Source organism: Haemorhous mexicanus, chromosome 3 (genome assembly GCF_027477595.1).
Source record: "Haemorhous mexicanus isolate bHaeMex1 chromosome 3, bHaeMex1.pri, whole genome shotgun sequence".
Classification (NCBI taxonomy): Eukaryota; Metazoa; Chordata; class Aves; order Passeriformes; family Fringillidae; genus Haemorhous; species Haemorhous mexicanus.
Window position 1 is genome coordinate 76,454,686 of NC_082343.1, and position 8,876 is coordinate 76,463,561.

Below are 8,876 nucleotides of genomic sequence, written 5' to 3' on the forward strand. Positions count from 1 at the left end.
CATTATTTTCTCAAATCTGATTCTTATTTACATTTAGAGGTCAAGGCTTTTATCAAGCTGTATGCTCAGTCCCACAAAAGGTGGCAATTCAGGTGCAAGGTTCTGGAGAGAGACTTTCATTTCGCATTGGAAGGTCCCACCTGCCCTCTGAACACCTTGTGCCTTTCACAGCCCTGCACCAGGCCATGTGCACATCGGTCTGCCCAGCTCCTGAGAATGGTGGCCCTCCAAGGCCAGCACCTAGGGAAGAGCTCCACTTCCAGGAGCTGCAGCTGAGTTGTAGGAGGAACAGGGAAGCTGTATGAAATGGAGGTGGCTCATCACTACTGCGCTTCTAATGGATTTCAGGAGAGCTGTCCCTGTGAAAAAGGGATAACCAAGGTTGACAGGAGATCAAAGGAGAGAGTTGAAACCAAACAAGAATGGTTGTGACATTGTCTAACAGACCACAGGCCAAAGCCCCCCACTGTGCTGTCCCTGTTGGCTGTGATCACACTGACACAAGCTCGGGAGCTGTGCTCAGTGTGGAATGCAGGAGTGAGGCCATTGCTTTGCCTCTGTATAGTTGGCCAAGTACGCTGCTGTCCAGCTTTCTTATGACTCCCTCCCACCTCCACACATGTTTTTCCTGAGTCTTTGTGCCACAAGAGATCTAAAAAGCCCATCAGCTTTCTCAGTCTCTTCCTTCCCATCCCCTGTGCCTGTCCCTGCTGGGGAAAGGCAGGGTGTGACAGGTTGTGTGAGTTTGGCTGCCAACCAGGGCTTATTCACCACACACCAGAGTGGAGGTTCCACAAGTTTGATTGACTGCTCCCTAGACAACAATAGGATTTCAGGTGTCACCACTCCTGCTCCAAGCATAAACAAGCAAGTCAGCAAGCAAATATTAGCTTTTGCTTTTCTAAGTGCTTCTTTAGTGCAGTGTCACTTCTGTTCATCTGTGGAGACCTGTAATGAAGTGTCAAGGCAAACACAGCATGGTCTGGAAGATGCTTTCCAGAATACCTATGCAGAATAAGGACTATCAGTTCAGACTGGCAGCAAATGAATAGGAGGAGGGAAATGTGCCTATTTTTTTTTTCTTCTGCTGTTTTTCTTCTTTTCCTAGATGTCCCTGTACCAGTGACAGCATCATCCCATTGCTCCAGGGGTAGGTTTACAGTGCCAGGTAGCTCTGTGATATCTGTGCTAACTCTTCACAAACTAGTTCAGGTGTGACTACGAGGCTAGCAGGACAGATTATCCCCATGGAGATCTTTGGTGTGCCTACACTTACTTGCAAATTACAACATCTTTTCCCCTGTCTTTAGCACATAATTTGTTTTAAGGCTTAGGCCCCAGGGCACTTTCTAGTAAGTAACACCAGAACCACTTTTCTGAGGAAGAATATTTCTGTTTCAAAAATCCATAGCAGAAGAAGAGACCTGTTTTTCCCTTCCAGTTTCGATTCTACAAACCATACCACAGCACGTTTCACTCTTTGGCAGCTCTGCCATCTTTGCTGCTCTCATATGCTGGTATGTGCAGTAGTCCATGGGTAATAACCTCCCATTATCTAAGGAATCATATCATTGGCAGACATGGGGGGCAGAGAGTCCTTTCCAATGACAAGGGGTTCCTTCTAGTCAGGGTAACACAGTGCCAGTTTTGCTCCAGAGGGGAGTGTTGGGTGTAGCAGGGCAGAGGGAGGTGAAGGGTATTGCCAGTTGTCAGGGGTTTCCAGCCTGAGCAATAGTGTTCCCTTCCTTGTGCACTCTGTTATTAGTATTGCTGCTGTTACTATTCCTTTTCTTATCTCATTGCTGTTTCCAGTTAATTGTTCTTACCTTACCCATGATCTTCACCTTTTGTGTCTCCAGTTCTGCTCTCCAGTCACCCTCATGGAAGGGGGAGAGGAAAGGAGGTGGAGCAAGACAGCAGTTCGTGGCTTGAAGGGTCTTGGTGGGGGCACTGAATCGGGAAGCACCATTCTCAAACCACAATAACTTTCTAAATGTGAAAGAAATAGGCCTAGAAAGAAATGACAGCCACCTCAGGAATACTCCTCTGAGACAGGGAAAGCCCAGAGTTTTCCTCTTTTGCCATGTTCAGCTCCTCAGCCGAGTTGGGTCAGCCCTTTCCCTTGGTTTACACTGAGGTTCAAACATGCTCAGTCCTTTCCGGTCTTCACTGATACATTTTACTGCCTGCAAGCAGCGACTGCTCACAATATTCAAACAACAGATTTTTCTTGGTTTCTCACTGGCCCAGTGAATATTTAACATTTTGATACAAGCTATTTTTGTTACATCTCCTGGAGGAGGAATTAGATAGGTAGCTACACCTTCATAGGTGTATCAGGCTCAAGTCTGAGTGATGTGGGAGTCCGAGACCAGGTGTCCTGGTGCTGTTCTATTGGAGACCTATCCTAGCAGTGAAACTGCTTCACAGTCCATATCACCACAACTTCAGGATTCCTGTAAAATTTGAGTTTTTAAAAGAATAAAATACTGACCAAGTGCCTCTCCTGTGCACTTCCACCTTTCTGGCTTTTAATAACTCTTGGCAGCTGGGAATTGATTTGGAAAACCCGACAGCAGATAAAATTGCTTAGTTGGAGGAATGCTCAGCTTCAGCTTCAATTTTTTGATCAAGCTCTCATTTATCCTCATAGTCTCTGAAGTTACTGATTCTTTGAACCTGGCTGCTATTCCACATAAGCAATGTTTTATGTATAATCAACTTCTTTATTACATAACAATCAGTAACATCTGAAAGCTTTAAACATATTCTAACATTTTAATGATAGCAAGGAAAGATTTATGGGCAGAGTGAATATCTTTTATTGGCCCGATGATGTAGCTGGAAAAATGCAGACTTGCTTTCGGGCACCCAAACCTTTTTCCGAATATGAAACAGAAGCTGAAAAACTGGGGCTTGATGTTTGCCATTTCTTTTGGTTCTGAAGCAGATCATGGATTTTTGAAGTCTTGCGTGGTTTCCCAGCAGTGCAAGTAGACAAAGTACTAAGTCTCTGCAAATCTTAATTTGGTTATACCCTTAGATCATCCTGGTTACATTACATAACTATTTTAGAATATTACCAAGTTCATTATAAACTGAAATAGCCATATGCTTGATGACCTTGCCTTTGAATTGTCATATTACGTGGCCTTGTTTTCAAGTAATACCTTACTTCAAAAGTCTTTCTAACCAGCCTCTGTAGACACATAATATTTGATATTATTGTCTAAGTTGTATTTCTTTTTTTAAAACCCATAAAAAATGTTTACTTGCTTTTAGGTTTCCTCCGTGAAATTTTCTCCTTAAAGAGAAGGAAAAAGCACCATCTGTGGCATAATTTGTAGCTGCTTATTTGAGGCAGACTGTTCAGAAGGAAGTAAATCTTTCCACATTTTAGAAAGCTTGTGAGGGAAGGAATTTATCCACATTTAGCAGACACTGGGGTAAGTACATTCTTCTGGAAGCCGCAGGTTTGGGGGGCAATAAATCCTTCCATTTCTATTAGACAGGAGGCAATAAATCCTTTGATCTCTATCACACTCAATGATTTTACTCCACTCAGAATGTATACTTCATTGAGGTACTGTCTTCATTTTCCCATTTTCCTGGGATTAATTTATCCTCCTTTTCTAGGTTACTACCCCTTTTTTTAATTAATTAGTTGTACTTCTCAACTGTTCACTATAAGGGCATGGTATTCAGTTACTTTATCTGAGAAGAGAGAAAATATTTTTTTTCTGCTTTCATCATCTGGGTAAAAGACTCTGAAGTTGTACCAGTAAATTCCCTTTCTTGAGCACCAAAGTTGGTTTGGTTTTTTTTAAATAGACAGGCATCCTTAAGCTTTTTGAAAGAAGGTTTTCCTTGAAGAGCTTTTTTATACTTTTGGCCAGTTTCAAATCTGACATTTTGTCTTACATCTAACTATAAGTGTCAGTAGGCTTAGTGTTGGCCTGAGAAACACTAGAAATCTAGTACTTTAGGTTGAAAAGCTGGAGGATCAGGTTTTCCATATTAATTCAACACTATTTTTATCTGCAACTTTGATTATTAGGCCAGTAAATAAATGTAATTGACAAATTTTAGCAGCACAGCATATCTCAAGATAATAATCTCTCAGAAATTACATTTTTTCTCATTTTTCCCCTGCCTGTGGTATTTTTGTTAAAAATGAAGGCATTTTCCAAAATCCGTTTAAAACAGAATCATCCCGCTCTGAAATATCCTTTAGAACTCCATCCGATGAGAGGCCAGATGGGGAAGAGAATTTTGGAATGCAATCTGCATCTTGTAGCATCCGCGTGGAAAAGGAGTCGGGAGGTTTTCAGCATTCCCAAGCTTCTTTCTGTCAAACAGTGACACCCGGTGGTCAGTCAGGCCGAGGCATCAAACTTCCCATCCCAGCCCCAGTGCCTACCTCTCCCCTGGGGTGGGGCAGAAAGGAGGAGGGTTGCTGGCCGCCGGGTGCCTAATTAGCGATGGTGGGGAATGAGTGGCAAATGAAACAAGTACACGGTTGGATATTAAAAGCATAAATACACTGAGAGATCCATCGTGCATCTTTTTGCTTCTGGTGTTTAATAGCATCATATTAGACTGGAGATGCTTCTCTGTTCCCCTAAGGATATGAAATAATTTAAATTTTGCTGATAAATATGTCAAGTATTCCCTTCTGTCACTGCATTCTTGTACAGCTGGTAAGCTGGGGACAGTTTCCAAAACTGCTCTACAGGGTAAAACAGTGTTGTCGGACTTTATAAACCATCTGGAACAGCAAGCTGCTTTTCATGCCCTGAAATTCCCAAGCCCTGCTTCTTTACGCCATATGTAAAATTGATATCTTCCTATAAAAGTATAAGACTTAACCTACGAAATTATAAGAAGAAGTTCCAGACTTTTAATTAAGTTTCTGATCTTGTTACAGAGGTGGAAGGCATGTTTCACACATGACTTACAGCAGCAAAATCTTGCAGCAGCCACAGCAATTCCTCGGCAGTGCCAGTCTCCAGCCCCTTAGGGCTCTTCTCTGCCCATCAGTGCCCTGGCACATGGCACTAGCAAGCCACAGTTCTACAAATTAAACTTAGGGTCCAGTTTGCAATCTTGTCTAGAAAAAATTTGAGAATGAGACAGGGACATTTCATGACCTTTGCCAGAAAACTTTCTCTAAACATCTTGGAGTGGGCAAGATTCATTCAATACATCCATGACTCCTTTATGAAGGGTGCTCCAGGTTGTTGATGACAAAAGTGCCTTTCAAGTACAGCCAAAAAGGGGACTAGTGAGAGGTGGGAGCAGGACTGGTGGGGTTTTGCATGAGCTCTGCTCACACAGACAATGGATTGTTCACTGAAAAATAGGGCCTGTCCCTGGTTCGTTCATTCTTCTCCCAAGCTCTGTTTTTATTACATGTGCTAAAGAAAAAGTTGGGAAGAGCCTATTTTCTGTTTTCATCAATAAGGGGACCTAGCATCATCCTGTTGTCATTATCCTATTAACTCTGCCCTTTCTTTCTTTTATGTGCCTAAATGAATGGCAAGACCAAGTGTGGTTATAAAACTTCTTTGTCATTGTGAAAGATCTACTGTTTCTGATTGATTCTTTTCTGATTATCTAAAAGAAAGTTGTGAAATGGAATTAAAGATGAGAGGCTAGCTGAAATATAAATAAATAAATAAATAAATAAACAAATATATGTATGTATGTATCTAACAGGATATTTCTGATTTTCCTCCTAGTCAAGATTTTGAAACATACTGTTATATTCAAAAGAAACTCAAATATGCAAAGATGATAGATGCCTAGTAAGACATTCAGATAGCCATAAATACTTCAAAATCATGCCAGGCAATGCCATGTTACTGTAACAAATATATGCTTAGAGTGTCTGAATGGATTTTAATGATTTAGAGAACATTCATGCAAGATAAAATCAATATTAAGAGTGTTTTCATTAAAATTTTGGTAAAGAGGAGAGCCATTTGACATTAGTACTGTTTGTAAATATTTTCTTTTAGTCATTTCTGACCTTGTCATAAATCTTGTTATGGCAATAACAAAACCTAGATACTCAAAACTGACTGTCAGTCCTGAACTGACTTAGTTCCTGAAGAAATAATTTGCTGCATGACATCACCAGGGCAAATGAGGTACTTCCAAAATGACTTGCAAATAGAATGCAGGAGCTGGTTGGACCAGTGCTCTGAGGTCCAAATTTCCATCCAAAGTGAAATATCAAGTCAATAAGAGGCTGGTTATATCTGCAACCAGAATAAAAGGAATGCTGATGTATATTAGTTTGACTATGCTACATCACTGTAGTATTGATTTTATGATTGTAACACTTCTGCGTGGAAATACATTGCTTTCAGGAAAAACTAGAATATATATCTGTTGTATTCATTCTTGGTTTACTCTTTTTTCTGTTCTTTGCTACTTTTCAGGATCCTTTTCTTCCATGTTTCTTCCCCTTTTTTCTGCTGCCAGATCTATTTGTTCTGTTAGTCTCTATACTCTAAATCCATCTTCTCTCAGTTTCTGTCCCTCCTCCTTCTACCTCCCTTCAGTCCTTCCTCCATGTATAACTTGATATACCTCTCTTCCCTCTTCCCTCCTCTCTTATCTTAAGTAATGTTTAAACCTTATTGCTTTTTTTTTTATTAATACTATTAGGCTACTAGCTGTTCAGTTATTTGGAATGTCCCGTTATAATCTCAGAGTTTCTAAACTTTATTAGCTTTTTAAATACGCACAGTATAACTTTTTTGTCTTTACTTCTTTCCCAACAGCTGAAGAAGGAAAGGTTCTTGCATGTAGACTGAGCATCTATTCAATCATGTCTGAAAAAAGAGCATAAAAAAAGAAGGGAACATCTACAGTTACTAGAAACTTTTTGACTCCTTGTATATGAATGTGCTTGCAAATATGGCTGTTCCAACTAGGTTTATTTTTATTTTTCTTCGTTTATTTTCTGCTCTTTGTCTCATATTTATTGTCATTCAGTGTTAATTAGTTGGCTGAAATGTTTTGTGCAATTGGACCAAGCAATCATATTGCTAATAAGACACAGCCCTAAAGGTCCCAAATTCTGTAGCCTCAAAATACTTGCAATTTTCCTTGTCACCCAAATGCTGCCCCTGGCAGACAAAATTCATTTTGTGCTCCATTAGCTTCTTCTGTCTGCAGTTTTCTCTATCATGCCTGCCCCTATGTTTCCTTAGCTGCCTTCTACAGGAGCTTCTGTAGCATTTAGCATCAAAAATGCAGTTCTTCAGAAAAACCTGTCAATGCAAGAATTTAAATCTGAAAAAATTACACAGTAGTACCAGCTTGGGGCAATGTACCCTGTACATAAAGAGACCTTTTTATCTTTGGATGTTGGTTCTTGTGACCAATTACCAAACCTATCTTTCCAACTTATTTTTATCATGACATGATAACATAGTGGTTGTCATAAAGACCTGTAACATTTCCAGCATCAATTCTGCCGATGCACAATTTTGCTTTAACATGCAACTCAAAAATTCCTAAAAGATGCCAACAAAATAACACATCTTTTGCTGTAATCCCAAGGCAACATGCCTCTCTTGGATCTTTAAAAAAAAAAAAAAAATTAAATACAATGAAATATTTGTAAAGACTGGCTAGGAATTTCATGTGCATGTTTCACTGTCTTAAAATATCAAGGAATTTAAATTGCATCATTGTGCAAGCATTCTTCTGAGCTGACTGTGTTTCTTTCTGTTCATGATGGTGCGGCCATCTTACTTCTGTGATGATTTTAAGCAAGGGGTTAGAGCAAGAATGGCTCTAGGGGTAATATGAGAATGCCAGTGTTTAATAACCTTGTCCCAGTTCCAGGACAGAAGAGAAGGTCAGATGAACCTTTTGGATTCAACAAAGGGATATAAATACAGATATAGATATAGATGATACAGATATAGATGTAAAAGACACTATATAGTGTAGAAAGGTAGAAAGGCAGCTAAGAAGATAGCTAGTGAATGTTTATTCACTGTTTATAATACTGAAAATTTGCTGAATACTTATTCATTGATTCTTTTTGGAATTAGGAACTACTGAATTGAATTAGCAAGTAAGATTTTTTTTTTTTATAATAACTTTTAATCTGCAGTTTGGCCATAGAACTCATTACCATATAAAGACTACTTTTATGCTAAAAGTTTAAACAGATGTTAAGAGCAAAGAGACAAAGGCATGGAAGTGGAGCCTATCAGGTGCAGCATCTCATTCAAAAAGCTGGCATCTTGGAGGAGCATAAAGGGAAGTGTCTCTTTCTGTTTACCCTGTTCTTGCAGATTCTTTCCTAGGGTTCTGCTCTTGGCTAGAGACAGGATACTAGGCCTCAGTACTTGCTAGATGCAATGTGTCCTTCCCACTTCCAGCCACCATTCTGACTTCAGTACAGCTGTTCTTGCATCAGTATTTTATCAGTATAGTTCTTGGTTTTGTCATTGAGCATTTGAAATGTGTTGCTTTTTTAAAAAACCCAGTATCTTAAACACATTTCAAAAATATAGGAGAGAACACTATGCATGACTGTTGAACAAGATCAATTTCAAATCAGCAAAGAGTTTCCCAAATCCAGACAAGTAGTGCCTGAGCAGGATATCTTTCTTACACTTTACACAACTTAAAGAGGAATGTTATACCAGCAGATTGAGACTTAGAAGCCATGATGTCCCTAGGCCAGCCACAACTGCAGACCTGCCCTGTCAGTTGGCCAGTGAATGCAGATCCATTGTGTAAGTGAAATATTCAGTTTCTTCCCCACAGGTCAACGTCTCTGTCTCCAAACGAATTCCACAGATTTGCTGATGGACGCAGCGAAATTGGCAGGTGGATTGAATTCC